Below are 16,144 nucleotides of genomic sequence, written 5' to 3' on the forward strand. Positions count from 1 at the left end.
ATACATTCATGTTTTGAAGTCAGGAGCCCGCCTGGATAACATGAGAATACATATCAAGTTCAGCAGTCACGCCCCACCTGAAGAAGGGGAAAACATCGCAGTTTACAATTCAAGGTGGCAACAAATGAATGTCTCCGGGAGAATGAAGGACAACAAGGCAACAAGAAACACAAGAGCAAGTTTGAAGATATAGATAGGACTTTTGTAATCCATAGACCATAGTCTAGTCTAGATTCTTATTTTATTTTGACATGGTGTAATAAGGGGGTTCAGTAAGCAGTAGCAACAACAGCAGTAACAGCAAAATCACAGCTTCATGGTAGTCCCAGCTACCAAAACTTCTCGAACTACACTGACCTGATTCCTTTTTTAGCCAAGGATATGTAGGCAACCTCGGAAGTAGGGTGCGGTCAACTCTTTCAAAAATGCTTCCCACGGAGTATCCAAACGGGCAAAAATCGCTCGTATCCGCTCACTTTATCTTTGCACGAAAACTCTTCGTGTTTTCGGGCAAAGAGGGGCAGATGTGAGTACGTGATTTTTGCCCTATATGTATTACTCCAACAAATTCAAAACAAAATAATTTCTTTCAGTGTTTGCAATTTTGTTGGATTTCGTGGCATTTTCTATTAATTATTTACATTTGTCTGTGCACGTTTATTTTATTTAATTCATGAAAAATACAAAAATATGTTGCATATGCATTTAGGATTTAATTTTATGTTTTAGATTAATTAGCAAATTAGTTTGTTTTATAAAAAATGAAAATCGTAAAAATAATTCATTTTGCATTTTTTACTTTTAATTTTGAATTCTGCAATTTTTTCCTTAAATTTAGGGTTTAATTAATTAGTATAAATACCATGATGAGTGATTAATCTATTTGGGTAGGTTAATTTAGTTTGAAAAATTATTATTAATTAATTTAGGATTTATTTTGATTTTAGGAAAAGAAAAGAATTGTGGATTGAAAAAGAAAAGAAAGAATGAAAGAAATCTGGGCTCAAACCCGATTTTATTGCCTCAACTCAAGTAATAACCACCCAATACCCGTCCCAACCCACGCCTGACCCGGTCTGGATTCCCCCCCAAATGAAACGACATTGTTTCATTATGATGGATCTGGACCATTCATATCGCCTGATCCAACGGATCAGAACTGGGGGGTTTCAATATATATATGTCCGAACGCACCCTACCCCCCCCCCCCCTTATTTCATCGTCCCAACACCCCCTTCTTCAGAAACCTACCACCCAAACCCTAGTAGCCGCCCCAGAATTCCCCCACCGTCCGGTGGCGGCGCCACCTCCAAGCACTACCAAATTAACACCATGAACTCCCTTCCACCCCCCATCCCAAATCTCCAAACAGTTCCTCTCAAATCCCCCTCCTTTGCCTTGAATCTCAGATCTAAGGGCAACACCTAAAACCCTAAGAATTCCCAAATCCACCCAGAATCACACCATGCAACCCCTCATCTCCTTTCTGCCTCAAATACGAGTTTGTTTCATTTCAAACTGGCCCGTTAGTGGTAGAGCAGAGGTCCGAATAGCCAAGTCTCTCCCTAGGTTCCTTTCTGGCTCAGCAAGGTTGAGTGAACCCAAAACAGTCATTAATCGTTTGTCTTTTGTTAAGGACAGCCGATTAATGATCGTCAAAGGTTCACTTTCTTCTTCAATTTGTTCGAGTTCATGTAGTTCTTGCTGAAGCAGGTTTGGGATAATTTCCTTTGCGTTGATTGGTTTCCTTTGATCTTTTCTGTTTGTTTGCTTGGTTGTTTGTTTTTCTAGTTTTTGTCCTTCAGAAGTTTCGTTTCTTGCTTAATTGTATTATGTTTTGGTTGTAAGTTCATTAGTTATCTTGTTTGCTTAATTGTTAATGACAATCGGCTTCGTAAGGTTTGAGTTTAATTTGGTTTCAATTCGTGAGATTTTCTTCTTTCCGCTAGGTTTCATTTTACGTTTGTCAATTAATTTTGGAACTAAAGCATTGAGATTAGTCAAGTATAGTTCATCGTTCGCATTAATTCTTGTGTCAAGAACATTTTCTGAATTCATGTTTATGTGTGAAGGATATTCAGGCTAGTTCTTCATAATTTCAATAGTTGTTTTGAATTTCAATCTATTTGAAAGTGTCAGCTCATTTGTTTACTGTTATTGTGATTGTGAGCATTCAGAATTTACGGGGGATAAGTGAATAATTGGGAACTTTAGGGGGTAAGTTTGGAGATTGTTTTAACTTGAAGAATCTTTAATAACTGATGGGTAGCTTCCTAAATGGACAGCTGCCCAAAATGGTTAGGGAAAACAGGCTGTAAATTGAAAATATCTGAAGGAAATGAACAACTGTCCAAAAATCGGTTTTAAAAGATGCCCTGTGAGGATATTTTGGAAAAAATCTGACTGCCTTGCCTTGGAAGGCACACAACAGACCCTCAGCCTTATAAAGGAAGCCTTCTTCTCATTCAACACACAGTTTTTGACACCTTAGAGAGACTAGAAAGAAGAAGAAATATACTGAGTTGGAGAAATAATTGATTTTCTTCTGAAATGTCCTAGAAAATGTTAGAAATTATTTGAATTGGTTTTGGTTTTGACTCCCTGAATCCTTGTTTCTCTGGAACTTTTCCTGAAAATAGTTTCCAAGTCATGCATTTGCCCGAAAACTTGGCTTTAATCTGGGTTTAGAAGCTTGGTTTGAACTGCTGGAAGCTGATTTTTGGAAGTTTGGGGGTGGGTTCAATTGTGCAAGCACTGTTATATCGCTGCTAATATTGTCCTGTTGCTGTTGATCCCTCATTTTCCCTACTTTCTTTGTTTTCCAGGTATATTTTGGGAACCACAGACAACATGTGAATGTGAATCTACACTTTGGATATGAAACACTTGAGATGCAAGTTATATTTCAAGTTTACTTCTACTATTTCATCTACTACTGTATTATTAAGTCTGTAATCATATATTATGCATGTTTATTATAGCCTTTTCTCACATTGCTGAATATCGTAAAGTGAGTTTATGTCTACTTGTCCGTTTGATTCTGGGGGAGTATGAGTGTGAGGTTTAGATTCAAGTATATTAAAGTTCATATCATATAGTTTCGAAATGCTGAAATGGTTATTTGGACAATGTGTGTTATGGGATAACTGTAATAGTATGTCTGTTCACCTGCGGAATTGTTCAGTTTGTGATTGATTGTTGAACTTACATAGGCTAGTTTGTTCTAGTTATGCAATTCCATGGTATCCTATTAGCATGAGGTTTTGATGCTCATTGTTCAAATAAAGAGGCCATACAAGTCTAAGGCAGATTCAAGCCCAAATCACGTTGAAATTGCTTTCTTTTCTTTTGAAACTGTCTAGTTAAAATCTAGTATTTGATATGTTGATTCGGCAAAATGTTTAAAGTCTTTTTCTTGTTGGTTTTCTTTTGTTTCAACGTGAATTTCCCTTAAGTCCTTGCACCCCAACTCCTACTGGCTGGGAATGAGGCCTGCTTCATTTCTTTAGAAGGTTCTTTTTTGGTTAAGGTTAGTTAACGTGAGTTACTATAACCAATGGTCTTGTTCACAATGCAAAGTTATAAAATTGTAGATTCGGTGATGTACCGAATTATCTTTAATCATTTGTAGCATATCTTTCCAGTTAGCTTTTCTTGAGAACCTTTTCATGTGATCAAGCTTTTGGATAATCGTAGGGGTGGGCAAACTTCTAGGCGCGTAAATAAAATCATCGTGACTATGGATCCGGTTCCCGTGGCATGGTCATGATACGTAAGTCTAAAATTTGGGTGTGCATTTCATGTGACCCAATTTCCATTCTCAACAACGTTAAATAGAACGTGTCGCGAACCGTGGGTGCATTTCATGTGACGTGGTTCAAGGCGTGTTTTAAATAATGTTGAACCTTCCTATAAATAATTAAAAACGATTAAAGAGTTAAAATTTGCACATAGGTTCAAATGTATTAAAATCAGATAATTAAGCCAGTTATAACAGTTGAGCGACCATGCTAGAACCACGGAACTCGGGAATGCCTAACACCTTCTCCTGGGTTAACAGAATTCCTTACTCAGATTTCTAGTTCGTGGACTGTTAAACAGAGTCAACCCTTTCCTCGATTCGGGATTCAACCGGTGACTTGGGACACCATAAATCTCCCAAGTGGCGACTCTAAATTTTTTAACAATAAATCCTGTTTCGATTGTCCTTTAATTGAAAAAACTCCTCTAGACCCTTTTCGGGGGTGTAAGGTAAAAAGGAGGTGTGACACTTTACATGCATACACACTGTTCAAGTTCAATATAGTAGATGCATTCATTATGGATGCACCCTCACTTCATAAAATATTGTGATGTTAAGTTGGAGCCTAATATTTAGCATTAGATCTATTTACCTCGAAAATACAAGTAACAATTAAACTTGATTTGTAATTTTAAAGACATGTGATTTAGTTCAATACTAATTACTAATAACCAAGAAGTATGTACACGGCTAAAATCGGACGCTCCGATTTTATGATCGATATGATATTCCTTAACCCAGTAGGCTCGAGGCACCGATCGAGGTTCGATCCCGAGGGTTCCTATGCTCGATCTTGGGGTAGCACAAATCGATGGCTATCATGGACAAGCGAAAAATTCCCAAGGCACATGCTCAAAGCTGACAATGCTTGCAAGAATAGTACAAGTCCGTACCTGACCATTAAGTAGCTGTACCAGCTACTTTTCTTTGTAATAAATACGTATGTACTCTGTTGGGATTCCCCATCCTATATAAAGGGGACCCTGGTCATTTTTTGCGCACATGATATTCAATACAAGAATAAGAACATTCTCTGCTCTCTAACTTAAACACTCTCTATTGTCTTTCCTTTGATTTATTGCTTACATTTATTGTGTTTCATTGATTGTTCTTCATTTATTAGTCATTATTGATCATAAAGAGCCATCATCAAGGCCCTTAGGACTGTTAGTTCTTCATCAATCAGCCCCAGTCCAGCAGTTTAGCTCGTCCTCGACGCCCGACGTAGGCTAGCTCGAGGTCCTGATTCTAGCCATTTGGTTTGCATAACATATTATCTTCAAAGCTCTTATCTCTTTCTCTTAGCTCGCACTTAGAATCTATTGCCTAACAAATGTTATTAAAATAGATCACGTATTTTTAGAACCACAAAATCAAATATAATTGTAATTACCATTTTTGAGGTAAATAGTTTGGCGCCCACCGTGGGACTAAAAATAATAGTGATTGTTTTAGTGCTGGTTTACTGAAAAACGCAAGTTATTCTTCACACTTTTTCTTGTCCAAGAATCTTTGATTCAAGGTCAAAATGTCTAACTCAGTGAATGCACATGAAAACTACGGTCCTAAGGACCATAGAGAGAATGGTGTAGCTGTTTCAGGCGCTGGTGCACCACTGCAAAACCCTGAGGATGCACCAAAGCCAATCTCCGTGGGTGTGGGCTCACACAATGCCCGACACGTCAATATTAGCTCCCATACTAACGCAAGTATACGTTAAGAAAACCAACAAGAAGCTCGGAAAACCCTAGCCCGGGAGGAAAGAGAGATAGACAGGAGGAACGGAACGAGAAAACCTCAACACATCATTCATATGATCATTGGGGGGACCGACGTTCCTCAAGGAACCATGATCAAACGGACTAAAGTTTCCGCTGCAACAGAAGGGAAAATTCGGGGCCGCATGCCCGAGGATATCCTAGAATTCAGTGAAGAAGAGTTTGAGACCTTGTCTCATCCGCATAACGATGTGCTGGTTGTGATCACATGATTTTTACCCTATATGAAATACTCCTATAAAATCCAAGAAAATACATTTTTCCAATTATTTGCCATTTATAGGATTTTTTGTATGATTTTTATTATTTGTTTGCATTTTTGTGCACGTTTAATTTTTATTAAAAATCATGAAAATGTCAAAAATACCATGCATTGAATTTATATTTTTGATTTTATAGTTTTAGGACTAATTAGATAATTATTTGTTTTATTAAAGTTGAAAATTAAAAAATGGCTCATTTTACATTGTTTACCTTTTAATTTTTAGATTATTGATTTTCTCTCTTTAATTTAGGATCAAGTAATTTTTATAATTATAATAAATAGATAATTAGTTAAATTTTACAAATAAAGATAGTTTAGGATTTATTTTAATAAATTAGTCTTTAAAAAGTTTAAAAAAAAAGGTTTTTGGCTGAATTGGGCTATTTCTTCCTAAACTAGCCCAATCTTAATTTAACCCAAGACACCCCAAGACCAAAACGGAAAAAATCTGATCCCAATCCATCTTTTACCCTTTAATCTTGGCCATTGATCTCCAACAAGATCCAACGGTCCGGAACTCACCCCCTTTTTAATATAAAAGTGTCCTAAAATCTCCAACCCCCCTCATTTCCAAACTCCCCACTCTTCCACTTCTCTCTCAACTCCCCAAACTTAGAGCTCCCCAAATCTCTCTCTCTTCTCTCTCCTCCCATTTTCCGCCGCCACCCTCCTCCACCGGCGGCGCCGCCTGCCGGAAATCTCCACCGGCAGCGGCCGACTTCCAAAAAACTTCAAAATAACTTCAATATTCTCCTCTTCTTCTCCTCTACCTCACTCCAAAACCTAAATTCATAAAAAACTAACCCTCCTAAAACCAAAAAGTGGCCGAAACCCTCCCACCACCACTACTCCGCCGCCGGAAATCGCCCAAGGCGGCGGTAGAACTCCAAAACCCCTCAAATTCACACCATACACTCCTCTCATCCTCCTAACCCTCATCCTACCAACCAAATTCCCAAAAACCCAACCAAAATCCGTAGATCTTGGATCTAAAAAGGCCAAAATCCTAGATCTACCTCTTTTCCATTTTTCTAGCCGTAAAAAAAATTCTCCGGTCAAGATCTTCCATCAAGGATCTTAGATCCAAGACGGGAGTCTTGGCTTGAGGGTTTTTTCACGATTAGACCCTTTTAATTTTGTAATTTTATTTACGCATTTGTTATTTATTTCCGTCATTTACGCATTTTTGTATTTCCATTAATTTCGGCATTTATTTCTGTTATTATTTTTTCCGCATTTTTATTCTATTTTTTTTTATTTTTTTTACGCATTCTGTCTTTTTTTTATTTATGTATTTCCGTTATTTTATTTATGTTATTTATTTAACAAATTTTATGTTTAGTTATTTCCGTAATAATTAATTAATTAGTTAAAACCGAATTTAGTTAAAATATATGTAAAGTTAGTATAATCATATTATGTTAGTTTTATATTATTATATAGTTGTTATTACATTTGTTAATTAATAAATTAAAACATATTAATCAAGAAAAAGAAAAAAAGAGAGTTAAAAAAAATGAAAAAAAAGTGTTACATTTCTTTCTTTCTGTTTCATTGTTGTTTATTATTTCTTGCTGATTGTTGTTAATTTTTGGGCCTGGCTAAATAGACAGGCCCATGGCTTCGTTATTATTATTTATTTATTAATTTTCGTGTATTGGGCCTGGCTAAATGGACAGGCCCATAGCTTTGTTAAAGTTTAAGAGCCCAAGCTATTTAAGCCAAGAGTCATCCGAAACCAATCCAGTTTTGAGGTAATTCCAAAACCTTTGAGGGTCAATTTTGGAAACATAAATTCTAAAAAATCATTCAGAAAGTGCTAGAACTTTCTAGAATAGGGACAATTGTCCCAATGCTGAGTAAGGAATATGATAAGATCAAAAAAATATCCGAAAATAGGATACTTGTCCATTTTTTGAGATAAGGAAGATACCAGAAATTGGACAGCTGTCCATTTCTGTAAAGAAGATGCCATTTTTCCTAATTAATAGGGAATTCTGACAGATTCTTTGTACCTCAATTCTAATCCCTTTTCACCTCATCATTCTATAAATACACTCCTTCTTTTCATTATACACAGAGGCTGGATATACATTTTAGACCAAAAAAATACACTGATTCTGCACTACTTTGGAGTCTCTTTCTTTTTCTATTAGCAAAGAACTCCCACTGGTTTTTCTCACTATCTTCTGGATTTCTGTATTATTGGATGCTGGTTTTGGTTTTCTGTTTGGGTTTACGGCTGTTTCTCACTCAACTTTTCAGAGATCTATTTTCTTTCTGTTTGTTTTCTTGTTGCTGTCAAGGTACTTTTCTTAACAAAAAGTGTAAAGTTCCATTCTTTTGCTGAATCATGATGGAAATTTGTTGATAAATCTATAGTTAGTTTGAATATTGCATGAACCATGTTAGTTTGAAGCTTGTTTGTTTGTTATGTTGTAGATTTGTTTACAATGTTTTAGGCAAATGTATTAGTTTAAAAGTGTTCTGAAATTTACAGAATCTTCTTAAAGATTCATACATTTACAAAATTTGTATGGTCATATGTAGTAGTATCACATAAGTCATTTTCCAAAAATTCTATTAAAATAGCAATAGGCAGTTTGGTTTTCAGTTAGCAAAAAATGTAATAATTTTACTGCATTTCCTTGTGTGTTAAACCAGCTTAATAGATTAGCAATTTACCACATTATTTTTAATAGTTAAATAATGCTGGATTATTATTATCTTAAAGTCATAAAAATTAGATTTTTTTTTCAAAATAACAAAGTGATAACCATAATACATTTTCGGGCCCAAAGCCAATTGGGTTTATGAATTTGTGTTCTTATTTTTACTAAACAAAAACGAGTTGGTCAATAGAAACACTTCAAGATTTTTGAAATAAGAATAAGCTTCAAAATCAGCATTTCAAAAATAAAGACTTAGGCAAATTAGTAGGAAGATTGTCTAAAATTTAATAGATTTTATTTATTGAAACCCGTATTTTTACTTTTCTGTTTCAAAATATAAACCAAAAATGTAGTTAAAATCTTGCATTTTGTCATTACGAATATTAATTTCAAATTTCCTTCAAATATGTGTTGGACTAGAGTTCACTTGGACTCATTATTAAATTTATTTATGTGTCCAAAAAGGGATATTGGGCCAGAGTTACTTAGTAGGCCCAAATTTTTTTGAATCCATCGTGTTCAAATTAATTAATTGCTTAATAATTTATTTGGGCCAGATCCATCTGAATTAAGTCAGACCCAAGTTCTTTTAGAATTAATTTAGCTATTTGAAAAAATAGACAATATATGTCTTGGGTTATTGTTCATTTGGACTCAACCTTTGTCAGGCCCCAAACTTCAAAATCTGGGCCTGTTTGGCATTTAATAAGTAAAGTTGCCACACTTATTTCAAATAAGTGTCTCATATAGTATTGTACCTATACACCTAGATATATGACGTTAGAATAGTTTAGTGATTTAATCACACCTTTAGGTGCACTTCAAAATTACGCCTTAATCAAATACTCGTAGTTTGCTTTAGGCTCGACTTAGACTAGTGTTGCGATTGTGTATACATTCGCGTAACATAATTGCAAATTTAATTTTAAAAAATGACTCGAGGAATGTGTTCGCGCAACTTCAACCAAACTTTTCTTAATAAAATAAATAAAGCGTTACTAATGGTGGATACGTTCGCGTGACATGATTTTTGACGCGCCAAAAGAAAAGAGTATACGTACGCATAACTCAATTCTTTAATTACGAATAAATCAAGTGATTAAAAGCGGTAAGAAGGTAAATGCACATAGGCCCTAAAAATGAGTAGTTAAATAATTTAAGCCAAATATAAATTGCTAAGCGACCGTGCTAGAACCATGGAACCCGGGAATGCCTAATACCTTCTCCCGGGTTAACAGAATTCCTTACTTAGAATTTCTGGTTCGCAGACTTCATAAGGAAAGTTGAAATTTCTTCGATTTGGGATTAAAAATAAACCAGTGACTTGGGACACCAAATAAATTATCCCAAGTGGCGACTCTGATTAAATAAAATAATCTCATTTCGAATAATGTCACTTAAATTGGAAAAACTCCTTTATACTTCCCTCGGGTGGTAAAAAAGGAGGTGTGACAGCTCTGGCTACTCTGCTGGGGATAAGAACCCCAGAACTTCCGGTTCAGGGTTCAAGAATTCTAGCTTGTTAATGCGATTTTTATTTGGCTTTATTGTTGATATTACTGTATTTTGTGGACTTAATGTGCTAATTGTCATTTACCACTTTGATATTACTTGAACTATATTTAAATGTCATCTTATGCCACCCATCTGAGTCTTCTAAAAATGGTGCACACTTTCGCATGGCCCGCTTTTTTTGTAGAAATTATACCAAATATGACGGGCGGGCAAGCAACAAGGCCAGGCAGACTTTCGTGCTCCTGGTACGTTGCCCCCTCCTCGACCCCAGTTGTCCGCTCGGGTAACCCAAGTTTAGACCACAAACCCCAGGTTTTAAACTTAGAATAACGCAACCTCATGTCGGATCCCTAGTAGGAACGATTATTTGCATCACGTGCATTTGACCTTGGGGACTCAACACAGGGGTTGGGTCCATCTAAGATAGGTGTACCCAAAATAAAGACCATCTTGATGCATCCTACGTGCTATATGAATATTTATTTGTTTCGTCTTGCATGTTGACCGGTGAAAAATCAAGAGTGAGGTACGATAGAGAATTTACTCGATTTCTAAATCCCAGTATTTGAAAATATCCCAAAACTCTACAGAATTTTTGAAAAAAAGGAAAAAAAAAAAGAAAATGTATTTCAAAAGAGTGAGTCAAATATCATATTTTTATGTCAAAATTGACTGAACTACACAGATCTGATTCTCACCGGATGTGGGATACGTAGGCAACCCACATAAGGTTCGGCCTCATTTTTTTTACAAATAATAAAATAAAGGTGTTTCAGGGCTTTGGTCAAAATAATAGCATGACCCAGCTTCGGTTGTATTTTAAGTCGTTTCTTACCGGAATAGCCTTAGATTACATTCCAATTGTCAAAAGGCTATTTTCGGGAGGAATAGGCAAGTCTGTTTAAAAGGTGTCTTTTCCAATTAAATACTTAACCCCGGGCCTCAAAATTCGTTTGGAATTGTGAAGGGGCCATATTTGCAAAAACGACCATTTTTGCTAACATAGCAATAAAAGGTGTCCTTGTCCGTTGATTTTCTTCAGAAAAACTTGTTTTGCAAAAAGAATTCACAAAAGTCAACCCTAACCTTAACCCTCCGCAGGTACAAATGAATATTGTCCAGGACTCATCGCAATCTCTCATACAACGGGCTCGGTTGCAGCTTCACAGGTGGTGGGATGATTTAGATGAAGATGGCCGAGAATAGGTGAAAGAACAATTGGGTTCCCTGGTAGACATCATGCACATCAAACCCCGGGAGGATTTAATTAAGCTTTGGTAACCTTTTGGGATCCCATTCACAATGTGTTCTGTTTCTCGGATTTTGAGCTCACACCCACTCTAGAAGAAATAGCCGGGTATATTGATTTCGGCCAAGAGTTAAGAAAGCAGCAACTCATATTCCCCAGGTCTCCTTCAGTGCATAAATTCTTCGATCTTTTGAATATCAGCAAACAAATGAACAAGGCCCACACAAGCAAAAGGTGTTGCTCTTTCTACTTCCTGTATTTCAGGTTCGGGCACTCAGCAGGGTTTCAAACACATGAAAAGCGGTTGAGTAACAAACAAGACAAGAGCATATGGCAAATTCACCGTCAGTTTGCCTTCATCATGGCATTTCAAGGGGTCATGGTCTTTCCGAAAGTGGAGGGCACAATAGACATTCGTACGGCCAGAATTGCATAGGTCCTTGTCGACAAAAAAGATCACATACTTGTCCCATTAGTGCTGGCGGACATTTACTGGGCTTTGACCCTATGCAAATCTAGGGCTCAATTTTTTGAAAGTTGCAATGTTCTTCTTCAAATGTGGATGATCGAACACATTCGTCTTCATCCTAAGTTCATGAGATATGCTTCGGACGGGAACAATTTCATCAAAAAGTATGGGGAAAGGGTGGAAGACTACAAACCGCCAGAAGGGTTTGAAGCCTGGGTTTCATATTTGAGAAAATTGAGAGCAAATCAAATTGAATGGACCATAGGATGGCTCCCGGTAACAGAAGTCATATACATGACCGCTTCAAAGGGCTACTTGATGATGATGAGAGTGAGAAGTATACAACCATATGCACCACAGAGAGTTCTAAGACAACTGGGAAGATATCAGGTGATACCCGAAGAGGCAGATCTAAGCACCCAAGTCATTGAATTACACCCAGAAGCAAAGATACCCGAGGCTTTAGTTCAAAGGGACTGGAATTGTTGTCAGTATCTAAAAAGTGACACCCAGGTACCAGACCCGGTTAAGGGCGAAGTTGATCCCAATTATGCTGCTTGGTTTGAAAGGAGCTTCTATGCGAATAGTGAGCCAGAGCCCGAGCCCGAACCCGAGAGGCCTGCCAAAAGGCCCCATGTTCAAGCCTTTGATGACAAAATTCAGGAAAGGTTAGCCTGGGGGGAAAAGGAAAAGAAATGTTGAGCCACCATTCACGCTTTGCGAGAAGAGTTGAGAAATGTCACCTTCAACAATGATTTACAGGCACAAGAGGCCAAGGGTGAGAGGAAAAGATTGGTTCAAGAAAATGAAGCTCTCAGAGCCCAAGTTCGACAGCTGAGAATAGCAGCCGGGAATCTGAGCAGAAGTAGGAAAGATGAAAGGCTCATTTACAACTTTACCCAAAAGGTGCATAACTATGAAGATGACCTGCAGAAAGTTGAGTCTGAGCTAGCAAAAGTACGAACAAGGTTGACTAAAAATGCCGAGGGGCGTGCAGCTTTCGTTCAACAGATGAAAGAAAGATATGAAAGAGGGGTCACAGGTTGGGAAAAGGAGATTAGCAACCTCAAAGGTAAAATGGCTAAACAAGCCAAAAATTTTAAAGCCGAGAAAGAACATTGTTACGCCTTGATGGAACGGTTGGAAGGGGACTTACAACACTTGCGAGAGCAGAATCACACTGCCACCCAGGTCTTAGAGGCTAGATCCCAGTAGATTGGGCATTTGCTGCAAGAAAAGGGCATCATAAGAGAAAGGGTCAGAAGGATTGCTGATTACATCACAACGAAATGTAGTGCATGTGAGGACATGACCAGATCCATGTTCTTCGCCACTGTAATGATCTTTGTCCGCCAAATAATGGAGGATCTCTATCGGGTCCAAGATGACATGGAACGTAGGCCCGCTGCAAGACCAGTTGGTGTTCCTAGGACAGGGTTGGAGGCACTAATGTTTTCTTGATTGTATTTTCTTTTTTTTTTCAAGTTTGTATTTTTATTTTAAAAGCATGTTTCGAGTCTGTTTTAAATTCCTGAAAAAAGTATGTCCTGAGTCTGTTTGATGTCTTAAAATCCTAGAAAAAGTATGTTTCGAGTCTTTTGTAATTCAGTAATGTTGTATTAATGAAAATTTGAAAAAAACACAAAAATTGTTCTTTTATTTTTCGCATTTACCTCTTGAACTACGTGATGATCTGATTCATGCGGCGTCGTGATACGTAGGCAATCCTCATCGGATTCGGTCATGTTTTCATAAATAAATCAAATAAGAGAGGGATGTGAAAAAAAGGAACCGGCAGAAAATCCCAAAAAGAAATAAAAGAGAGGCAAAGAAAAATCAAAAGAAAATTAGAAAAAAGAGCAAGGAATAGAGAGGAAAAAAAAGAGCGGAAAAGGAGAATAAAAGTGCAAAAAGCCAAAGTGAAAAAAACTGGGGTAAAGCAAGCAAAATCGGGATGAATCATGCAACCGTTGCGAAACATGTAGAAACACATTTAACTGTATAGGTGCATCACGTGCGATTACCTATGTGTTATTTGCTTCAAACTGACCGGTTTGTTGTCTACTGTTAAGTCCAGGTTCTATAGTAAGGTGATTGAGTTTGTGGTAGTCTGGCTTCACATCCATACTTCACGAGATCGAAAGGAAGCGTTGAAATGTCGTCGGAAATTCCTCTGCCAACAATTCCTATTGCGGATGATAGTCCGATCTCTGGCATCCCAACTTCAAAATCGGCAGCTGCCGAGAAAAACAGAATTATGTGTCTCATCGTAATGGAAATGTGGGATGCCTGGGCCAATGGAAGACAACCACCAAGTGTGATCCCTGGGTTCCCTAAGCTTTTTACTAGGGCAAATGGGACCTCCAACGTCCCGATCAGTCACCCCAATACCCCACTGGGATATCCTACCATCTCGACCCACTTCATTGGAACACCTTTTGAGGTCCTCCCCCAGGTGTTAGCTTCAGGTACGGCTTCAAATATCTTCACTGCTCCGCCTTGCTCGGCTACTGCACAGCCTACACTGCCCAAGCCTAGCTTTGACCTATCATCCTTCACCTTCCAAACACCATCCTTCCCACCATAACCTACTCAATTTACTACCGTTGCTTACCTACAAGCGCCCCGGTATGAGTTCACCGCAGGGCAAGAGAAAACCGCAAAAACCCTTGAGTAAGAGGAGATTGCCAGAAAGATGAGAAGCATGGAGTAGAGTCTCAAAAACATACAGGGTCTGAGTGGACAGAAAAGTGTATCCTATGCCGACTTGTGTATGTTCCCTCACATGCATCTACCATTAGGATTTAAAAACACGAAGTTTGAGAAATATGACGGGCACGGGGATCCCATCGCCCACCTTAAAAGATATTGCAACCAGTTGCGGGGAGCGGGCAGAAAAAAAGAGCTCCTCATGGCCTACTTTGGAGAGAGTTTGGTCTGCATTGCTTCCGAATGGTATATGGACCAAGATATATCCCGTTGCCATATCTGGGATGACCTGGCTCGGGACTTTGTCAGGCAGTTTCAGTACATTATCGACATTGCCCCTGACCGGAACTCATTGACAAATCTAAAGAAGAAATCCTCGAAAAGCTTCCGAGAATATGCTGTCAAAAGGCGTGAGCAAGCCTCCAGGGTAAAGCCTCCCATGGACGAAATTGAAATGGTCACGGTCTTCCTTCAGGCCCAAGAGGCTGATTATTTTCAAAACATGATGTCTGCGATGGGTAAGCCATTTACTGAAGCCATCAAAATAGGTGAAATGGTTGAAAATGGGTTGAAAACAGGGCGAATCTTAAGCCAGTCTGCTATAAGGGCGACCTCCCAAGCAATCCAAGGCGGGTCTGGAGGTGTGGCCAACCAAAAGAAGAAAGAAGAAGCAGCAATGGCCACTTTAAGTACAAGAAGATCCCGTCCACCCAAACCTCTTTTCTCTGAAAGAACCCCATAACATTACTACCCCCACCAGGATGTGGCCTACGATATGGCTCCTCAGCCATATGCAGTGATGAACGCCCAACCCTACGTCAGGCCACACCAATAATGTAATCAAAATAGAGGTCCATTTCCCAGAAATCAACCTCCTTACCAAGCTCACTAGAACCCCCGACCTCCACAAAACAACTTCCACGCCCGTGAACCACCCAAGAGGCCAAACTTCACACCAAATGGTGAATCCTATTCCAGCCTGTTCCCCAAACTTGTTCAGATGAGTTTGTTGCATCCTATTCCCCAAACCAGGCAGGATCCAACATCGCCCGCTTACAAAGCTGGTACTCGATGCGCCTACCATTCAGGGGCAGAAGGGCATGATACAGATGATTGTTGGACCCTGAAGAGGGCTATGGAGAACTTGGTAGAACAAAAGAGAATCGTGCTAAATGACGAGGACGTTCCTAATATAACCAACAATCCATTACCGGCTCACAACAACGGGCCGATTATTGGGATGATTTGTAAAGATAAAGAGTTTGATCCAACTCTAAAAACCATCATTGCTATAGCTGATGTGGAAAAGAAGCCAAGGGCTGTCACAAAACAAGACAAGGGAGAGAAGAAAAGCAAAACCACCCCTCAGAAGACGGAAAAGAAAGTGGAAGTTGAAACTGGGGCAGCACCCTCCAAAGATGTCGTTCTCTATATTCCTTGAGGTCGCAAGAAAGAATAGATGTCACTGAGTCTTCCTAGGAGGTTGGAGCTAAACAAGGGATCTCAAATGTATGTGCCCAAGGGGACCTACGTGATGCGGGGGCCAATAATTCCACCAAGGCTGAGTGAGCCCGTGGTTATTGGTCGCGCACCACAAAGGCCCATGACGGATCCCACCGCTATGCCATGGAACTATAACAAATCAGTAGTGACTTACAAAGGCAAAGAGATATCGGCAGAAGTTC

The 16,144-nt window shown here is 38.6% G+C and overlaps 1 long non-coding RNA gene across 1 annotated transcript; it reads left to right on the top strand.

The window, feature by feature from the left end:
* The first annotated feature begins 7,787 nt into the window (after positions 1 to 7,787).
* LOC107780622 (uncharacterized) lies at positions 7,788 to 13,354 on the top strand. Its single transcript, XR_012709220.1, has 2 exons — positions 7,788 to 8,151; positions 11,134 to 13,354. It is a non-coding gene; the product is annotated as an uncharacterized LOC107780622 (long non-coding RNA).
* Positions 13,355 to 16,144: the final 2,790 nt, after the last annotated feature.

The sequence above is a fragment of the Nicotiana tabacum genome, chromosome 5, assembly GCF_000715075.1.
Source record: "Nicotiana tabacum cultivar K326 chromosome 5, ASM71507v2, whole genome shotgun sequence".
Classification (NCBI taxonomy): Eukaryota; Viridiplantae; Streptophyta; class Magnoliopsida; order Solanales; family Solanaceae; genus Nicotiana; species Nicotiana tabacum.